Genomic DNA, 21,547 nt, shown 5'->3' with positions numbered 1-21,547 from the left:
TGGTAATGTTTTACTGGCAGTTGCTGCTCCCCAGGAAAGAGGCACTATTTTCATCTTTCATGGGACGGACCTCTGATCTCCTGGTTGGTCCTTCCAGCCACAAAACTCATTTTTCAGCCACTTCTGCTTGTCTGCCTATGAAACCCCCCTTTGGCTTCTAATGTGGAAGTAAAGCCCTTATTGAAAGGCATCCTTCATATTAGACGACCAAGGAACCAGTTTCTCCTTGGAATTTAAACTGTGTTGGAAAAACTTTGCCTTCATTTGAACCACCAGTTTAATCTTCCCTTCAATGTTGCACTTGGCCAAAAGAAGCACCATCTTCCATCATTTCAGCCAGAATGGTTTCAGAACTTCAGGCCCTTATGGCTTCTTTCACTGTTTTTCACAAAGCTAGGGTTTCACTATGCACTAATCCTTTATGCCCAAGGTGGCGAATGAGTTCTTAGTTTTAATTTACACACCTTTCCTTCGCCACAATCTGCTAGTAAGAGAATCTTGCACACCTTGGATGTGCATAGACAACTCTGGTTTTATTTGGATAAAATCATATCTGTTAGTCTGACCATCTTTTTTCCTACCATTCCTGGGCTTTGAGTAGACCCGTTTCCAAGCAATCTCCTCCTGGATCTCGTAAGGCTGTTTCCTTTTGTGGTTCATGGGGAAAACCCATGCTTCTCCCTTTAAAGCTCATTCCACTAGAGTAGCCTCTTCGGGTGCTCCCCCCCCCCCCAAGGGTCTGGCTACTTCTCACAGAAGCAGCCAATTGGTCTTCTGTCCATACCTTCACAAAGCACAAGTTGGATGGTATATCTAGATCAGAGCTGGTTTTGCAAGGGCTGTTCAGAGTTTTGTAGAGTGCTACTGCCCCTCCTGCCACTCTTCTGCATGAGCTGTAGTATTCTCCCTTATGAATACTTCAACATATGAATAGGGGACATACTTGTGTAATTATCATCGTGTTACCCTGCTGCAGTCCTCACACTTGGGTTGTCTTGTCAGGCGGTCCCGCAGTCTGCCTGAATTCCAAAGTCTTAGTCCAGTGTCGGTTGCTGTTGCTTCTTCCCTGACGTCAGTGCGCCAGGGGTATATGATGCATCCGACACCATTTTCTTCCGTCTTTCTTGCCGCGTGGTGCCCGAAGCAGAAGCAGTTAGCAAGTGCTGGTCGGCCGACTCCTGAGATTTTCGAAGTTGAATTTCAAATCCGAAGTCTTCAATAAAGCTAAGTACCCCGTTGGGGAAACTTTTCTTGCCTCAGACTGATGTCAGAAAAAGTTAACAATTGTATTTCTTGTGGGAAGCAAATACCTCATAAGGATTTTCATTCTTATTGTATACTTTGCCTAGGCCCAGACCACGACGTCACTGTTGCTTTTGTGCTAGGTTCAAGAAGCGTACTATAAAAAGACGCTTTGATTTCGCACAACACTACTTCGGTAGAAAATTTAACTACACAATGCCATCTGAGCAACCGACTACCGGCGTGCACAAACGCAAGGATAAGGACAGGCAGCCTAGACCCAAGCCAGACTCGGAGGCCTCGGCTGGGCTGGTTTTCAGTGAGGCTCCTACGCAGCCCCTGGCTACCGCAAAATTGGAACCAGAGACTGCTTCGGATCCTTTGGCAGAGAGTGCTAGGCCGACGCAGCCATTTTCTTTAGACCCTACCGACATTGCAGAAAGATGTCTGTGCTGCAGAAACACCTTCGGTTTCTTAAGGTGTCTTCAGACTGACTATGCTCACTATAAAAACGTATCCTAAGCTTAAGACTCATTTTAAATCAAAAAAGACTGCACTTCAGTCTCCAGTTCAAGGCCCCATGCCAAAGAAACAGATGCTTAAAATGGCTGAAGATTTGATCTCTTTAATCAGGGGTTCCAAACCTCCCCCCGACAAAAGGCCTAGACAAGAGGAAGATTATGCCTCCTCTGATCAAGTGTCTATTTCCTCAGGCTCCTCTGAGGACCAAGATTACTCCTTCTCCCCTTATGAAGATTCTGATGCTGAGGATTCTATTCCCTCAGCTTCTCCTCCTGAAGACTACTCCTTTGGGGAAACTTTACACACTGAGGGAACATTTTCACTGGGAAGGTCAGGACTACTGACTCAAAGAAAAGGCTCAGATGTTCTTCGTTCCACATTGCTGCAGTCCTTACTATTGGGTAGTCCGCTGTCCAGTCGGCCCGAATACCAGAGTATATGGCTGACGTCGGTCAGGGCGCATTAGACTGACGTCAGTACGTCAGGGTACTAATGCGCATGACCGACGTCATATCCTCAGTCTTTTTTGCCGCATGGTCCGATGCAGAAGCAGTTTTGCGAGTGCAGGTTGGCGTTCTGAGATTTCCGAATCCGGAGTTTCAGACCGAATCAGAGTTGGCTAAGTACCCGTGGAACATTTTGGTTTTTTCTTGCCTCAGTATTTAACCGGATGTCAGAAAAAGTGAATAACTGTATTTCTTGTGGGAAACAGATACCTCATAGGGATTACCATACCTTGTGTATACCTTGTTTAGGGCCTGAGCACGACGTTGTTGGATGCCGCTCTTGTGCTAGGTTTAACAAACGCACTATTAAGAGGAGGTTAGACTGTGCCAGGTTAGTGTTTGGGAAGCGTTGTAATTATAAAATGCCGCCGGATGCTCCGACGCCTGCTTCGCCCAAGAAGCGCAAGGACAAAACAGTGAAGCCTAGGGTTGATGAACCGCAGTCCCGGACGGCGGTTCCTTAGAAGGCTCAGTGGAGCCAGAGGTTTTGGCAGGAGTTTCTATGGAGGCTCAGGCAGAAACTTTACTGTTACAGGATGTGCCTTCTCAGGAGGTAGGCCAGGCTGAGGGGCTTCTCAGGTAGCTGTTCTTCCCTCTCTTCCCAAGGTAGTTAGAGCCTCTCCTTCTGTTGCCAAAACTTCTTTAGAGGTAGGCCAAGTTCAGCTTCAGGGGGCTTCTCCTAGCATTTCGGGTTCTGTACCTAAGAAACATATGCTTAAAATGGCAGAAGATTTGATTACTATGATTAGAGGTTCTATGCCCCTCCTGATAAGAGGCCTAGGGTGGAACCGAGTTTGATAGTTTTGAACAGTGTTCAGAGGCTTCTGAGTCTTCTGGAAGATTTGCAGGAGTATCCTCCTTATTCTGATTCTGATGTGGATGATTCCACTCCTACAGCTTCTCCTCCTGAGGATTTCTCATTTTCAGAGACTCTGCATTCCATGAGGGAGCACTTTAAATGGGAAGGCCAGGATTACTCTGATTCCAGGAAAAGGCTTAGGGAATTCCTGTTTTTACCCCAGCATAGGCCCTTAGCTATACCTCCTGTGTTGAATGTGGTGGAAGATGTTTTTGCAGAGGCTTCCCTGAACCCTGATTCTTTGCCTCCTGCTCCTGTTAAACCTGATAGGTACTATAGGGTGCCCGAAGCTCATAAGTATTTGTTTAAGAGTCCTAGGGCGGACCCAGAAACTGTTTCTCAGGGGCCTAAAGGTGTTAAGGCCTCTGTGGTTAAAAATCCTGTTCCCACTGATAAAGAGGCAAGGGCTTTGGATAGGTGGGGAAAGAAAGTGTATACTTCTTCCACTCTAGCCATGAGAGCTTGAATTGTCAGTTTCACATGCTAAAATATCAGAATTATCTCCTTTCACAATTGAAATCTAAGGTGGATGCTTTGGCGGAAGGTATTGAGTGTAAAGAGTTGCTAGATTTGGTTCATGTGTCTGAACAAGTGGGTAAGCATTCTTTGCAATGTGGTTTTGATGCTGTACAGGCCTCCTCGAGGGTGGCTGCCACTAGTTCTGTTCTTCGCAGGCATGCCTGGTTGAGGGATCAGAATTTAGCTGAGCATGTTAAGACAAGGATTTTGGATGCTCCTTTACAGTCTGATGTGGTGTTTGGTTCGCCTGTGGAAGCAGTTTTAAAGAAAATGGAGGACAAAGCTAAGTCTATGCAAACTGTTAAAGATTTCTTGTAGGTGCAGCCACCTATGTTTAGTAGAAATTGGCCTGCTAAGGGGTGGACATATCCTGCTTATGATTCCCAGTCTAGGGGTAGGTCTAGACGTGGTAGGGGCAGAGCTCAAGGTTCTTTAGGCCTAGAACAGGAGTTCACCTGCTCAGACTTCTGGTGAGGGCAGGGGTCAGTCCTTTCGTAAACAGACCCAATGACCTGCCTTTTCAGCTGCCAGTAGATTCTCGTCTGGCAGCTCCTTTGGGAGGAAGACTGTCTCTTTTCAAAGAAAGTTGGGATTTAATTACTCAAGACAGATGGGTGTTGGATATCATTCACCACGGTTACAGGTTTTATTTCCATACATTGCCCCCTTTCAAAGGCATGCCAGACGTTCCTCCTCCACAAAGAAAAAAGGCTCACAAGCAAATTTCTCAGTTACTTCAGATGGGGCCATTCAGCCAGTCCCTGTATCAGAAAGGGGCCTAGGATTTTATTCTCGCCTGTTCCTAGTACCAAAGAAGGGGAACATGTGGAGACCAATTTTGGATTTATCTCTCCTCAACACTTATCTGGACATTCCCAAGTTCAAGATGTTGACGTTACAACAGCTTTTACCTCTGCTGGGCAAAGATCACTGGATGGTAACTTTAGATCTCAAGGAAGCTTACCTTCATGTGCCTATAAGGCTAAGTTGCAGGAAGTATCTGCGTTTCGAGCTGGAAATTCTCATTATCAGTTCTCTGCATTGCCCTTTGGCTTATCTACTGCGCCGAGAGTATTCACAAAGGTTCTGGCTCCAGTGATAGCTTACTTCAGGCTACAAGGAATTCAAATCTATCCTTACTTGGACGACTGCCTGATTCTGGCTCAAGAAAAGGAAGACCTTCTACAGCATCTGGAATATGTTATAGCAGTGCTAAGATGCCTAGGGTATTCTGTGAACGAAATAAAGTCCAGTCTAGTACCCTCTCAAGACATGTGCTTTCTGGGTGTGAGACTGAATACAGCAGCCCAGATGGCCTTTTTAACCCCGGACAAACAAAAGAGTCTATCACTTTACTTCCATCAACTATCTCATCAGTCCGTGCTGACTGCAAGGACAGTCCTTCAAGCATTAGGGTTCATGGCATCTTGTATTCTGGTGCTTCCCAATGCCAAACTGCATATGAGGAAGCTACAATGGTATCTCAAAATGTATGGACACAGCACTGCCAGGATTTGGACACTGTCATTCAAATAATACCTTGCCTTCAAAAGAATTTTTGTGGTGGGCTCAGGAATGTCACCTAAACAAGGGACTCTCTGTGACCCGCCAGAGGCGAGTCAGATTTTAACGACAGATGCCTCGGACATTGCTTGGGGAGCTCATCTAAATGGAAAGTGGATACAAGACAAGTGGCCTGCCAGACTACAGCATCTACATATCAACATGAAGGAGATGTTAGCAGTCCAGTTTGCATTAATGGCTTTCAAGGAGTTACTTCTTCCAGGGCAGGTGTTGATTCTAACAGACAACACAACTGTCATGTGGTACATCAACAACAAGGGGAACACATTCTTATTCTCTATGCAGGCAAGCGATGATTTTATGGGAGACTGCGCTAAGCTTGCAACTAACTCTTCAGGCAAGGTTTCTGCCAGGAGCACAGAACTCCTTAGCAGATGTGTTAAGCAGACAAATCATGGATCCCCACAGTGGAAACTGGATCTTCATGTATTTCAGAAATTGACAGTGTCATGGGGAACTCCAGACATATATCTGTTCGCTTCTCCACTAAACCACCAGCTGCCAAAGTTTTGCACAAAGGGGTTTCATCGCACAGCTTGGAAAGTGGATGCTCTGTCTTTCAGTTGGAAAAACCTTCATGTGTATGCCTTTCCACCTCTGCCTCTTCTTCCAAAGGTGCTATTAAAAGTCAGACAAGACAAGCCAAGGATGATTTTGATAGCTCCAGATTGGCCTCGCAACACTGGTACCCACTACTAAGGAGTCTGGTAAGGAAGCCTCCATGGCCTTTACCTTTGATTCCTCATCTGTTATCTCAGAAGGACGGTCATCTGCTCAATGTCAAGCTTCACTCTCTCCATCTAACAGCCTGGCATATTCTGTGTTGAAACACAGCAGGTCTCAACTTCCTCAACAAGTTTTAAATGTGATTATGGAAGCTAGAAGACCTAGTACTAGGAAAGTGTACGCAGAAAAATGGAAGAGATTTTATTTTGGAGTACAGCAAAGAATTTGGAGGTTTCTGAGCCTAATTTGAGTGTGGCTCTTCAATATCTTACTGAGTTATTGGACAAAGGTTTGTCCTTCTCTTCCATTAAGATTCATGCTGCAGCAATTTCAGCTCACTATGATTGTGACCCACCATTGTTTTCGCATCCTTTGTTCAAGCAGTTTCTTAGAGGGGCAAAGAATATAAGACCCCTAATGAGAGCTCCTACTCCTGCTTGGGATCTCAATTTTGTGTTGGAAAAACTTACTCTACAACCTTTTGAGCTCGGCTACTGCTGAATTGAAATACTTGTCATGGAAGACTGCTTTTCTGTTGGCTATTACTTCTGCAAGAAGGGTGTCTGAGTTGCAGGCCCTTATGGCAGTAGAGCCCTTTTGATTTTTCATAAGGATAGGTATCATTACGCACTAATCCTTCCTTTATGCCTAAAGTGGTTTCTAGTGTGGCTTTAAACCAAACTATTCATTTGCCTACTTTTTATGCAGACCCCCAAAATAAAGGGAAAAGATTTTGCACACTTTAGATGTACACAGGCAATTCCCTTATTTGAGCAGGACTAAGGATTTTAGGCAGTCTCAGCAGTTGTTTGTTTCTTTTGCTTTGAGTTCGCAGGGCAAGCCTGTGTCAAAACAAACTATTTCTAGGTGGATTGGGTTTTGCATTGCATTTTGTTATTCCCATCATGGCAAGGAGATTCCAGCTGGGATTAGGCCTCATTCCACTAGGGCTACTGCCACTTCAACAGCATTTCTAAGGGGGGTGGCAACTAAGGATATTTTGGAGGCAGCTACTTGGAGTTCAGTGCATACTTTCTCTAAGCATTATCACCTTCCTATCTACTCTAAGTCTAGGGCTGGTTTTGCCACTGCTGTTTTGCAGGGCATGTTGTCAGCTCCTACTTCTTTATGATTTGCCAGCCTCCCTTACCTCTGCTTTGGGATTCTACCCAATAGTAAGGACTGCAGCAATGTGGAACGAAGAACATAGTACAGTTTTGTACCTACCATAAATGTAGATGTTCGAGGATCCACATTGCTGCAGTCCAATTTACCCTCCCTCCTTCCCCTCTGTGTTTAGGGGTGGTTGTGTAGGTGAGGTTATCTGTTGATATTTTGTATATATTTTGTATATATTGTACATAATTTTGGTGCAGGTATTTTGGGCCTTGTCTTTTAGGGTCTTCTGACATCTGGGGCAAGAAAAGACTGAGGATATGACGCCGGTCATGCGATTAGTACCCTGACGCACTGACGCCAGTCTAATGCGCCCTGACCGACGTCAGCCATATACTCTGGTATTCGGGCCGACTGGACAGCGGACTACCCAATAGTAAGGACTGCAGCAATGTGGATCCTCGAACATCTACATTTATGGTAGGTACAAAACTGTACTTTTCTTTTATTCCCCCAGCACAGACCACTTGCCATCCCCCCCAGTTTTAGACAGTGGATGATGTTTACTTAGAATCTAGTTTAAATCCAGATTCTCTGCCTCCTGCTCCAGCCAAACCAGACAGATATTAGAGTGCCTGACTCCCACAAATTCCTTTATAAAAGCCCTGTTGCTGATCCAGAGACCATTTCCCAGGGTCCCAAAGGGGCTAAGGCTTCTATGGCAAAAAATCCTGTACCCTCTGAAAGGGACTCCAGAGCACTAGACAGGTGGGGGGAAAAAGGTTTACACCTCAGCCACTCTAGCTGTGAGAGCACTAAATTGTCAATTTCACATGCTAAAATACCAGCAAATCCTAATGTCTCAAATAAGACAAAATGAGCACATTTCCTCAACAGTCTGAATTGAAAGAAATGCAGGATCTGTTGCATGCAGCTGAACAGGTGGGCAAACATACTTTACAATGTGGATTTGATTCTTTGGAAGCTTCCTGTAGAGCAGCTGTTACTGGGTCTGTTATACATAGGCATGCTTGGTTAAAGGAACAAACTGATCATGTTAAAGCAAAGCTTCTAGATGCTCCCTTACAGCAGGATGTCCTATTTGGAGTTAAAGCAGAAGAAGTCTTAAAGAAAATGGAGGATAAGGCAAAATCTATGCAGACTGTCAAAGATTTTCTACAGGTTCAGCCCCCTCGCTTCAGCAGAAATTGGCCAACAAAAAATTGGTCCTTTCCAGCTACTGACAGACCACAGAGGGGTAAATACAGGCACCCAAGGGGCAGAGGACAAGCGCAAACCCACTACAAACCTCTACAATGGGGCACTAACACAGAAGGGAGGAGAAGACGGGCCCCAAACTACTAGAAGGCAAACTCAGTGACTTGACTCATATGGCCAAGCAAGACTCTCTTGGCAGCTCCCTTGGGAGGAAAATTAGCACTTTTTTCAGACAGCTGGCACATAGTCACAAAGGACAAATGGGTCCTAGACATAATTTCACAAGGATACAGATTCCATTTCCACACCTTGCCAAAGAAAAGAGGAATGCCAAACCTGCCACAATCCATGGGCAGAGGCACAAAACAAATTACAGCTCTCATGGACATGGGAGCCATTCAACTGGTACCTACACGGGAGCAAGGCCAAGGATTTTACTCAAGACTCTTTCTAGTCCCTAGAAAGGACAATGCCTGGAGACCAATTCTGGACCTTTCAATTCTAAACACCTTCTTACAAGTACCCAAATTCAAGATGCTAACACTACAGCAGCTTCTTCCCATGTTTAGCAAGAAAGCATGGCTAGTAACGTTGGACCTAAAGGAGGCATACCTGCATGTTCCTATCAGACAAAATTGCAGAAGATACTGCAGTTTCATTGCAGGTTCAACTCCTTACCAATTCTCTGCACTGCCCTTTGGCTTATCCACTGCACCTGGGGTTTTCACATAATGCTTGGCACCAGTAATTGCATACTGCAGACATGGGAATTCAAATATACCCATACCTGGACGACTGCCTCATCCAAGCAGAAAGCAAGGACATCCTCTTACAACATCTGGCTTTTGTAAAACATCCAAGTTGCCTAGGGTACACAGTAAACGAAAAATCAAAACTAGTACCCTCACAAAATGACATTCCTGGGTGCCAGCTTGAATAGAACAGCCCAGAAGGCTTATCTGATGCCAGACAAACTACAACTGACTCAATATTTCAAAACAATGGCAACAAAGACCCAACTCCCTGCAAGAAAAATTCTGCAGGCCTTGGGCTTCATGGCATCTTGCATACTAATACCATTTGCAAAGCTGCATGAGGAATTTAGTGGTACCTAAAAAGCATATGGTCTCAACACAGCCACAGCTTGGACATAATAATCTCTCTCATTCCCTGCCTTCAAGAGTTTCTATGGTGGTCACAGGCATGTCACCTCAACAAGGGTCAGCCTTTCACCTTGCCCCCAGCCAGGCAAACTATGACAACAGATGCATCGGACTATGCCTAGGGGGCACACATTGCAGGCAGATGACCTAAGCAGAAACATGGATCCCCACGAGTGGAAACTGGATAACTCAAAAATGGGGCCACCCAGACATAGCTTTGGGGGCTGGCAAACAGGTCTATCAGCTAACAAAATTTTGTACAAGGACACTTCACAATCAAGCTTGGAAAGTGGATGCACTCTCATTCAGTTGGAAAAACCTGACAGTATATGCCTTCCCTCCATTGCCCCTTCTCTCAAAGGTGCTTCTGAAAGTCAAAGGAGAGACCACGAATGATACTCATAGCCCCAGACTGGCCACGCCAGCACTGGTACCCACTATTAAGGAATATGGCCCAGGGCCCACCTTGGATTTTACCACAAATTGCTCATTTGCTCACACAGCAAGACAATCGGATTCTACACAGCCAGCTCAACCTTCAATTTGGCTGCATGGCAAATCACCTAAGCAACCAGCCAACTCTTCTTCCTTAAGCAGTTATGGATGTTATTCTGGAAGCTAGGAGGCCCAGCACCAGGAAGGCCTACTCGGACAAATGGAAAAGGTTTTGCGCCTGGAACCAAGCTAAAGGCCAAAATACCCTTCAGCCTCGCATGCCTCAGATTCTACAGTATTTAACTGAGATGTTGCACAAAGGACTGTTTCATCTATTAAAATCCACGCCTCAGCTATTTCAGCCCACTACAACAGATCCACCCTTATTTTCGCATCCACTTCTAAGGCAGTTCCTCAGAGGGGCAAAAAACAGGCCCCCAGGAGAGCACCTACACCAACCTGGGACCTCAGCTTTGTTCTGGCAAAACTTGCGCTACCTCCCTTTGAACCAGCTTTCTCTGCTGATCTAAAGTTTATATCATGGAAGACTGCCCTGCTGCTAGCAATAACTTCAGCCAGAAGAGTCTCAGAGCTTCAGGCACTAATGGCAGTGGAACCTTTCCTCATTTTTTCTCTCTGAACTAATCCTTCATGCCTAAGGTGGTGTCCAGTGTGGCTTTAAATCAAACCATCCACTTACCCACCTTTCCAAATCCACAGAACAAAGGAGACTCCTGCATTCCTTGGACATTCACGGGCAACTTCGTTACTACTTGGATAAAACTAAGGTTTTCAGAAAATCTGACCAGCTCTTTGTATCCTATGCTGCAGCTTCACAAGCGAAGGCAATATCAAAACAGACCATTTCCAAATGGATAGGACATTGCATTTGTTTTTGCTATACCCATTATGGAAAACCAGTTCCTGCTACCATAAGGCCCCACTCTACCAGGGCAACAGCTACATCTACAGCCTTCCTCAGGGGATGCCAACGAAGGATATTTTGGAAGCGTTCAGTCCACACCTTCATCAAACACTACCACTTACCACTTTACTCCAAGACTAGAGCTGGCTTCGCCACTGCAGTTCTGCAGGGCCTTCTAGCCTCCTCTAACCCTCTTTGACTCCTCCCATCCTTAGCTTTGGGATTCTACCCAAGTGTGATGACTGCAGCAGGGTAACATGATGAACATAGTACAGTTTTGTACCTACCATAAATGTACATGTTAGAGTGTACACCCTGCTGCAGTCCAGGTTACCCTCCCTCCATCCCCTCTGACCTAACTACTAAATCTTTTTTCTGATGTATTTGCTTATAGCTGGAGGGATGTTTGTGCTAAATTTTTTAGATTGGTACCAATTACTGACCACCTTTTAGGGGACACCTGACATCTGGGGCAAGAAAAACTGAAGAAAATGGAGTCGCATCATATATACCCCTGGTGCACTGACGTCAGGGAAGAAGCGACAGCAACCAACGCCGGACCAAGACTTTGGAATTCAGGCAGACTGCGGGACCGCCTGACTACAAGCTAACCCAAGTGTGATGACTGCAGCAGGGTGCACTCTCTAACATCTACATTTATGATGGGTACAAAACTGTACTTTCTCTCCTATATGTTGCAGTATTCTATTCCTCCCACCTTCCCTCAATGCTAGCTTATTTGGTTCCTTGATGTGTTTTTCTCAGGTTGGTGTTCTTCCTGGGGCATTTGAGTATGGTACATGCAGACATCTGTCATGTACCTGACATCACTTTGATCGTTGGATGGGATCCTATGTGCGATGTACATACCTTAAAGTAGATTTAGACTTTTGTATACTGGCCAGACATTCAGGGTAGCCTGACTCCCTCACGTTAATTCTGCAACATAGACATTTATGGTTATGGTAAGATTTTACGCAACTATTTCTCTGCTTTAGAGGATGTTACTGCCTGCAATTTTCCTGATAAGCGGTTTGCTGCTCCTAAAGGCAAATAAGGATGTATAAAGTTACTTACTCTTTTATACACTTACTCAAGCCTGATCCATTAGCTGTAACTTCCTGATCCCACTGCTGCTAAGCATTTGGTTAATTCAAATCCTACCCTTTCTGGTAAGGATGGGAAAATTTTAATAGGGATGGAAAGTGTATATTTCTGCAATTTTTGACTTCCTGAATTTTGAATTCGGGTTTGTAGACAATTTGTCAGGTTTGTATGTGCTGACAAAGTATGAGGAATGCATCTGCAGTTTATTCGGGGGGGGGGGGGGGGGGAGATCTGCTTCAACTTCTGTTGCACAGGTATTGCTCACAGGATGTGCATGACCTAGGGCTGTGGACACTGGTCCTGTTTTGTGGACTAAAACTAAGATCTTAAATTCTCCTTTGGGTAGCGAATGTGTCCAGCTCCTCTGTGCAGATGTGATCAAAAACTGAGAAGGGGTACGCTGATCCAGGGAACATCTAAAGATTTTTTTTGTGCCCCCCCCAAATTGTCAAAGGGATTTTTATCTCCTATTCAGAATAGTCTCTGCAAAACTCGGGTAAATTGACATTTAAGTAGCAGGAGGGTTCTAAAAGCTTTCCAACCTTCCAAAACCAAGACAATTATTCAAGATAACTTGTGACCCCCCCCCCCGGCTCCTTTTTCTTCCAGAATTTCTTTATCTCCATTCTCTTCAGCAACCAATTTGTTCCGGACAAATATGTTCTGAAAACCCTTCATTAAGGTTACATGTGGCAGTGGGAGGCAGTCTCGTTTCCAGGGGAGGGAGGGGGGGGGGTGTCTTCCTGATTATTTTCCACCTGTTCATCTCGTGCTGTCCCAAGAAGTGATTGAACCATGCCCTCCTTCACAGGTAGGGGAAAGGTTTTATTCAAGGATGTTGGTGCCAAAGAATGATGTAATTGCTTGGAGACCAGTTTTGGATCTTTTGCTACTACCAGTTTGTGATGGTGCCCAAATTCAAGATGTCACTTCACAACCTTTTACTGTGAATCCTGAGAGGAAAAGGCAACACTAGACTTAACACATCCGTATTCATCCAGACTTCAGATGTTATGGTTTTGTCTGGATCACATTCAGTTCTCTGCCTTTGGCCTATGTACTGCACTGTGCTCTGTCTAGCTCCACTTGTAGCTCATTGCAGGCTAAAGGGTATCCACATTTTTCTATAATTGGATGCATCTTTGCAGAGTCTTCAAAATGTTGGGAATCTGACTCTCTTGCAATATTGTATTCCTAGGATATCAAACTAGACACCTCAAAGTAACTTCTACAGGGAAAAAGTAGATTGTTGGAATACCTTATAGATGGAAAACCTTATAGATGTAATTACTCAGATTTCAGTCACTGAGGGAATACCTCAGGGTTTTGGGTCTTGATTTCCCTGGCAAAACTCCACATGAGAGAAAATGGTGTCTGAAATCTTTGGTTTCAGCATAAACTCCCTTTATTTCAAATCCCTGTGCCTGGATTTAAGATCTTTTGGCAGATATGACAGATGTTGCTAAATCCAGCTCTCCCCTTAACTCTTTGCTGCAAAGCAGTCACCAGAAGTGCTTCAGACTTTGCTTGGGGGGGGGGGGGCAGTTTCAGAAGGGATAACCATGCAGGGGGGTCTGGGGCACAAGGACCAGTAAAAGTACAGTGGTATCAGATGGTTTTCTGATACAGGCACTACTCTGAACCTTGTCCCTGGAACTTAGTGGTTAGACACAGCCACAGTCATGCAGTGCATTAACAAGCAAAAGGAAATTAACCCCCTTTACAGACTAGCTGTTAGCTTGGGATGCAGCTTTACAGCATAATCTAACCCTACAGGCATTCTACATTCTCCATAAAATTGTGGCAGATGAGCAGAGTATGACCAGTGTGTTCATTCACAAATGCAAACTAGATTGGCGGGTTGTTTGTGTAGACCTCTTTGCCGCCTCTCTGAATAAAATGGCAAGATTCTGTTCAAGTCTCCATGCAAGAAGGCCTGGAAGGATTCCTTTTTTTTCCTTGGACAGGAATGTTCTTGTATGCTTTTCTACTAATCAAGGGTATTGAGTTGGAAGGCATCCTCTGATTGTGGCGACTCCCTTCTAGCGCAAGCGACTGTGGAGGTTCTTCGTGTTTCACTGTTGCGGTCATCACCTGTGGGGGGTTATCCCTGCTGTGGTAGCCCTTGGCCAGCCTGAATACCTGTCAATGTTTGTGTGCCGGCTGCTGTTGCTTGAAGTCTGATGTCACGTTAGTACTATAAAGCAAGGCAGCAGATTCCATTACACAAGTCTTGCCATGGAGCCCTTAGCAGAAGCAGTTCACACTAGTGCCAGTCTCTACCAGAAGTCAAATTTCAGCAGAAAACTTCTAAAGCCATGTTACCCTGTTGGGGACCATTTTTTCTTGCTCTAACCGATGTCTGAAAGAACAGTTTCACCTGTGGAAAGCGGATCCCACACAAACTTTACTGCATCACTTGTTTAGGCCCAGACCAACACGTCCCTAATTGCTGGTTCTGTGACCTATTTTAATGCATGAAGGATTTGCTGTTGAGCTTTTTTGTAGAAAATTTTCATATTCAGTCTTTGAATTCCGGTATGGCATCTGTCAGCCAATCCGCAGATATTCTGAAAAAATGTAAAGATTGAGACAGGCTACACAAGGCTAAGCCTTCCAGCGACACTATTGCTAAGCAAGTAGTAATTTCTCTGGAATTCAGTGAGGCACTTTCGCAGCCCCTGATGCCCGACTTCCTGTGCAGGTCTGTGCTGAGACCCTTTAGGAGTCCAGTGTGCTGCAGAAATTCACTTCATCTTCTGAACCTTTGGCTGTCACTGCCCTTGTTGGGTCCAGAGCTGTGACTCAGGCAGCGGCTTCCGGGGGCTGTTTGAACTACAGATTCTAGACAGACCTCTGACTACCATTTCTCTCAGACCAACAGTTTCTCAGGCCTCTAAGCCAGGCTGTGTGTGTTTCAGCTTTTCCCAGTTAGGGGTCGCCACAGCGGAACTCCGGTCCGCTAATTGGTAGTCAATTTTTACGTGCAGTTACCAGCCCTGACGCACAACCTTCAACTAAGGTACGCCCATTCACATGTCTCCACGCAGAAGACGCTCTAGCTGAGAATCTAACCAGACAGTGTCTTGCTGTGCGGCAACAGATCTGCTTCTAGCAACCATCTTGCTACTGCTCCCCACCCTAAGCTCAAATACTTAAAATGGCGGAGGATCTCCTTTCCCTTATCCAAGGTACTCGGGCTCCCACTCCAAAAAGGAAAAGGCTTCCTTCTCCAGAAACTCAGACCAAGAGTTTGAGGAATCTGATTATTCTGCCTTTGAAGAGGAACAGCCCTTAACTAAGGATTCAGATGCAGAGGAATGCATCCCCTCTGCCTCCCCTCCAGAGGATCTCCTTCAGGGAAACACTTCACTCCCTCAGGGAACATTTTCAATGGGAATCTCAGGACTACCCACAGTCAAACTTCTTGAGCTTCTGGACCTGCCCCAGCACAGACCCCTGGCCATACCACCTATTTTAGAAGTGGTGGATGATTTCCTTGAATCCAGTTTAGCTCCTGATGCCCTGCCTCCTGCTACAGCTAAACCTGATGGGTTGTACAGAGTACACTATTCTCTAATACCTGTACAGGAACCTTGCTGCAGACCCTGAGGTCATTACACAGGGACCCAAAGGAGCCAAGGCTAGTTCTGCCAAAGACTCCAGAGCTCTGGACAGATGGGGTAAAGTATACACCTCCAACCTTGGCTACCGGAGCACTTAATTATCTGTCCCATATGTTAAAATATCAACACACTTTGGAACAGTTAAAACAGAAGATTGCTACCTCTCCTGACAACTCAAAAGCGCTGGCAGAATTGCTGCACTCTGCTTGTCAAGTGGCCAAGCACTCATTATAATGTGAACATGATGCCCTAGCTGCCTCTAGCAGGGCAGCAGTAACTGGATCTGTTAGAAGACATGTATGGCTGAAGGAACAACCTCTCCCTGATCATGTCAAGTCTGAACTTATTGATGCACCCCTAGATAAGGAACTCCTGTTTGGGGGGAAAAAGCAGAAGAGGTGATTAAAAAGATGGAAGACAAAGCAAAATCTATGCAAACAGAATTCTTTCAGGTTCAACCGATTCGGCAGGAACTTGCCCTCTAAGCACTGGGCCGTCCCTGCACCCAGTAGACTGAGCCAAAGTAAGCCTGGCAGGGACAGGACATCCAGACCCCTATCCCAGGGCCAGCAAAAGCAAATAGTGGACCACTTCTAAGGCAGGGAGTTTTAAGCCAAGCTTCTATGGTAAGCACTCACAATTACTCTCGCTGACCCCTCTGCCCTCTTAACTCTAAATCTAGGAGGAAGGCTCACCTTCAAGGGCAATTGGGTCTCTAACCAAGGACCAGTGGGTATTAAAAATCATTTCTCAGGGATGCAGATTCTCCTTCAGCGAACTCCCAATTCCAAGAGGGTACCAAGACCTCCCCCCAAATGGGTGGGCAGAGGCATTAAAGCAGGTAATACCAATATCCCAGGGGGCAGTAGAACCTGTCCCTCCAGATCAAGCAGAAAATAGTTTTTACTCAAGACTATTCCTTGATTCTTCGTGCTTCACTGTTGCAGTCCTCTCACTTGGGTTGTCCTGCCAGGGGTAGCCCTCTGTTGGCCTGAATACCAGAGGCTTAGTATTTCCGCACCAGTTGCTGCAGGACTGACATCAGGTTGTCAGTGGTATAAAAACAGGCAGTCGACACCATTACATCAGTCTTTCTTGCTGAGGAGGAGCCCGAAGCAGAAGCAGTTAGCATGAGTGCTGGTCGGCTGCTACCTGAGTTTTCGTTCTGAAATTGAAGCCAAGTACCCTGTTGGGTACTTTTTTTTTTTTTTTTTTTCTTGCTCTAACCGATGTCTGAAAAAACAATTGTCTTGCCTGTGGAAAGCAAATGCCTCAGATTTTCATTGGGCCCAGACCGCTACGTCCCTCGCTGTCTTGTGCTTTAACACCCGGACCATTCATCAGGCTCTTTGTCACTAAATTCTTTCACACACTCCATATTCTGAAATGGCTTCGGTAAGCCATCAGACTATCTATATTCTGAAACAGACAGTCGCACAAGTCCAAAACTGCCAACAATGCTTCCATTAAGCTAGTTGCCAGTCCACTGATACCTCAGTGAGGTGCTTTCACAGCCCCTGATGCCCACTTCACTGCATTCACAGGCCTCTACTGAGACCCATTTGGAGTCGGGTATGCCGCAAGATTCTTTATAGACTATGGAACCTGCAGATGTCTCTACCTTGGATGGGTCCACAGCTGCTGAGCAGGCACCAGCTTCTGAGGCTGTTACTCTCTTAACAGACTGACTTTTTAACCAAAACTACCGTGTTTCTTGTGCCCAGAGTGCACACACACTATGCCTAGAAAACCAAAGCGCATCCACCTGCTCCCATTCCACAAAAACAAATGCTTAGAATGGGTGAAAACCTTATGCTAATTGGGGGAAGTCAGCATTCCCCTGCTAAGAGGCAAAGTCCAGTCCCCTTCAGCTTCTACAGACCATGAGTCCGATGACTCTGAAATTTCTGATTATGAAGACATGCCGTTATCTGCTTGAGGATTCAGATGCAGAGGAATCTTTTTCCTCTGCCTCCCCTCCAGAGGATTTTTCTTTTGGTGAAACCTTGCATACCTTGAGAATTTCCACTAGGAATGCAAAGACTATTGGTAATGTTTTCAGACTGTGCAGAAAATAAAGAATTGCAGGAGCTTATGCACTCTGCAAGCCAAGTCAGCAAGCCTACTTTGCAGTGTGGCTTTGTCCTAGAAGCATCTTGCCAGGCAGCTGTCTGTCTCTGTTCTGAGAAGACATGCTTGGCTGAAGGAGCAGACCTTGCCAAATCAGTTACAATATTCTCCTTTGAGTAAGGACTGTTTGGCACCAAAGCAGAAGAGGTTCTTAAAGATGGAAGAAAAAGCAGTCTGTGCAAAAAAATTCTTACACGTGCAACCCCCTAGATTCAGTAAGCATTGCCCTTCCAAACATTGCTCCTTTCCAGCTCCCTCAAGGCCTTTTCAAACAAGACCCAGGGGAAACACACCACCCAGACTTCAGTCTCAGTATGCAGAGATCTAAGCAATGGAGTACCCCCACTCTTAAAGCAAGGGGTGGTAAGCCACCTCCTTTGGAAAAAGCTCACAATGACTTTACTCCACTCCCCAGCCCTGCCCAGTTGCTTGTGCCCTTAGGAGGAAAACTTGCCCTTCATGCAAAAAATTGGATGTCCCCATCACTCAAGACCAGTGGGTCCTCAACATTGTATCCCAGGGGTCCAAATTCTATTTTCATTCACTGCCAACCCCAGGTGGGTTTCCAGACATTCCTCCAAACCAGTTGGCAGTGGCTCAAAACAAAGTACTTTCCCTGCTCAGTATCAGCTATTCAGATGGTTCCAGTAGAACAGAGGGGTTAAGGATTCTACTCCATACTCTTCCTGGTACCCAGGAAAGAGGGCTCTTGACACCCAATCCTGGATCTTTCCATTCTCAACACCTTCCTGGTGGTACCAAAATTCAAAATGCTTACCCTGCAACAGCTTCCTATGCTAGCCAAGGATGCCTGGTTAGTCACCCTAGCTTATCTGCATATCCCCATAAGGGAATCCTGCAGAAAGTATCTACGTTTCAGGGCAGGGTCTATGCATTATCAGATGTTCTTCGTGTTTCACTGTTTCAGTCCTCCCATTTGGGTTATCTGCTTGCAGTAGCCTTCTGTTAGTCTGATTTAACAAAGTCTTGTCCTGCATCTGTTGCTGTCTTTTCCGTGACGTCAGGGGTATAAAACATGCAGCTGATGCAATTACACCAGTCTTTCTTGCTGTGTGGTGCCCAAAGCAGCGAAGTGCTGGTCGGCTGACTCCTGAAATTTTCGTTTTAGAGTTTCAAAACCGAAGTCTTCAACTAAAAGCCAAGTACCCTGTTGGGGAAACTTTCTTTCTTGCTCTAAACCGATGTCAGTAAAAGTAAATTGCTTTTGTGGGAAGCAAATAATTAGTACTGTATTCCTTGCCTAGGCCCTGACCACAACTTCGCTGTCTGTTTTGTGCCTTATTTAAACCGCAAACTATCCATTTTTTGGTATTTTTGCTTCTAAATATTTTGGTGCTCTGTTCAATTACCCAGATATGTCTTTGGTAAGCAATCAGACTACCGACATTCCAAAAAACGCAACCGCCTAGGTCCAAAGCTGCCTATGACTCTTCTAAGCCAGTCGCCAGATGTTCTTCGTCTTCCCTTGCTGCAGTCCTGACAATTGGGTATAGTCCGCGTCCCAGTCGGCCCGAATACCAGAGTATAAGGCTGACGTCGGTCATGGCGCCTTAGACTGACGTCAGAACGTCAGGGTACTAATGCGCATGACCGACGTCATTTCCCCAGTCTTTTTTGCCGCATGGTCCGATGCAGAAGCAATTTTGCGAGTGCAGGTTGGCGTTCTGAGATTTTCCGAAACCGGAGTTTCAGACCGATACAGAGTTGGCTAAGTAACCCCGTTGGGAACATTTTGGTTTTTCTTGCCTCAGTATTTAACCGGATGTCAGAAAAAGTGAATAACTGTATTTCTTGTGGGAAGCAGATACCGCATAGGGATTATCATACATTGTGTATACCTTGTTTAGGGCCTGAGCACGACGTTGTTGGTTGCCGCTCTTGTGCTAGATTTAACAAGCGCACTATTAAGAGGAGGCTTGATTGTGCTAGGTTAGTGTTTGGGAAGCGTTGCAATTATACTATGCCGCCGGATGCTCCGCCTGCTTCATCTAAGAAGCGCAAGGACAAAACAGTGAAGTCTAGGGGTGAGGAACCGGCAGTCCCGGACGTCGGTCCTTTAGAAGGCTCAGGGGAGCCAGAGGTTTTGCCAGGAGTCTCTATGGAGTCTCAGGCAGATACTTTACTGTTACAGGATGTGCCCTCTCAGGAGGTAGGCCAGGCTGAGGGGGCTTCTCAGGTAACTGTTCTTCCCTCTCTTCCCAAGGTAGTTAGGGCCTCTCCTTCTGTTGCCAAAGCTTCTTTTAGAGGAAGGCCAAGTTCAGCTTCTGTAGGGGCTTCTCCTAGCATTTCGGGCTCTGTGCCTAAGAAACATATGCTTAAAATGGCAGAAGATTTGATTACTCTGATTAGAGGTTCTATGCCCCACCTGATAAGAGGCCTAGGGTGGAACAGGAGTTTGATAGTTTTGAACAGTGTTCACAGGCTTCAGAGTCTTCTGTGGAAGACTTGCAAGAGTTTCCTACTTATTCTGATTCTGATGTGGATGATTCCACTCCTTCAGCTTCTCCTCCTGAGGATTTTTCATTTTCAGAGACTCTTCACTCCATGAGGGAGCACTTTAAATGGGAAGGCCAAGATTACTCTGACTCCAGAAAAGGCTTAGGGAATTCTTGTTTTGCCCCAGCATAGGCCCTTAGCTATTCCTCCTGTGTTGAATGTGGTGGAGGATGTTTTTGCAGAGGCTTCTCTGAACCCTGATTCCTTGCCTCCTGCTCCTGTTAAGCCTGATAGGTATTATAGGGTGCCCAAGCTCATAAGTATTTGTTTAAGAGTCCCAGGGGACCCAGAAACTGTTTCTCAGGGGCCTAAAGGTGTTAAAGCTTCTGTGGTTAAAAATCCTGTACCCTCTGATAAAGAGGCAAGGGCTTTGGACAGGTGGGGTAAGAAAGTATATACTTCTTCCACTCTAGCCATGAGGCGTTGAATTGTCAGTTTCATATGCTGAAATATCAGAATTATCTCCTTTCACAATTGAAATCTAAGGTGGATGCTTTGGCGGAAGGTATTGAGTGTAAAGAATTGCTGGATTTGGTTCATGTGTCTGAACAAGTGGGTAAGCATTCTTTGCAGTGTGGTTTTGATGCTGTTCAGGCCTCCTCGAGGGTGGCTGCTACTAGTTCTGTTCTTCGCAGACATGCATGGTTGAAGGATCAGAATTTAGCTGAGCATGTTAAGACCAGGATTTTGGATGCTCCTTTACAGTCTGATGTGTTGTTTGGACCGCCTGTGGAAGCAGTTTTAAAGAAAATGGAGGACAAAGCTAAGTCTATGCAGACTGTTAAAGATTTTTTGCAGGTGCAGCCTCCAAAGTTTAGTAGAAATTGGCCTGCTAAGGGGTGGACATATCCTGCTTATGGTTCCCAGTCTAGGGGTAGGTCTAGACGTGGTAGGGGCAGGGCTCAAGGTTCGTTTAGACCTAGATCAGACAGTTCACCTGCTCAGACTTCTGGTGAGGGCAGGGGTCAGTCCTTTCGTAAGCAGAACCAATGACCTGCCTTTTCAGCTGCCAGGGGACTCTCGTCTGGCAGCTCCTTTGGGAGGAAGATTGTCTCTTTTCAAAGAAAATTGGGATTTAATCACTCAAGACAGATGGGTGCTGGATATCATTCATCACGGGTACAGATTTTATTTCCACACAATGCCCCTTTCAAAGGCATGCCAGATGTTCCTCCTCCACAAAGAAAAGAGGCTCACAAGCAAGTTTCTCAGTTACTCCAGATAGGGGCTATTCAGCCAGTCCCTGTATCAGAAAGGGGCTTGGATTTTATTCTCGGCTGTTCCTAGTACCAAAGAAGGGGAACACGTGGAGACCAATTTTGGATTTATCTATCCTCAACACTTATCTGGAC

The 21,547-nt window shown here is 45.6% G+C and overlaps 1 protein-coding gene across 1 annotated transcript in view; it reads left to right on the top strand.

The window, feature by feature from the left end:
* The window catches only part of NAP1L1 (nucleosome assembly protein 1 like 1), a 1,039,563-nt gene that overhangs the window by 143,103 nt on the left and 874,913 nt on the right, over nucleotides 1-21,547 (top strand). The window lies entirely within an intron of this gene.

Source organism: Protopterus annectens, chromosome 11.part0 (genome assembly GCF_019279795.1).
Source record: "Protopterus annectens isolate FY-2018-M chromosome 11.part0, PAN1.0, whole genome shotgun sequence".
Classification (NCBI taxonomy): domain Eukaryota; kingdom Metazoa; phylum Chordata; order Ceratodontiformes; family Protopteridae; genus Protopterus; species Protopterus annectens.
This window is presented reverse-complemented; position numbering and strand designations above follow the sequence as displayed.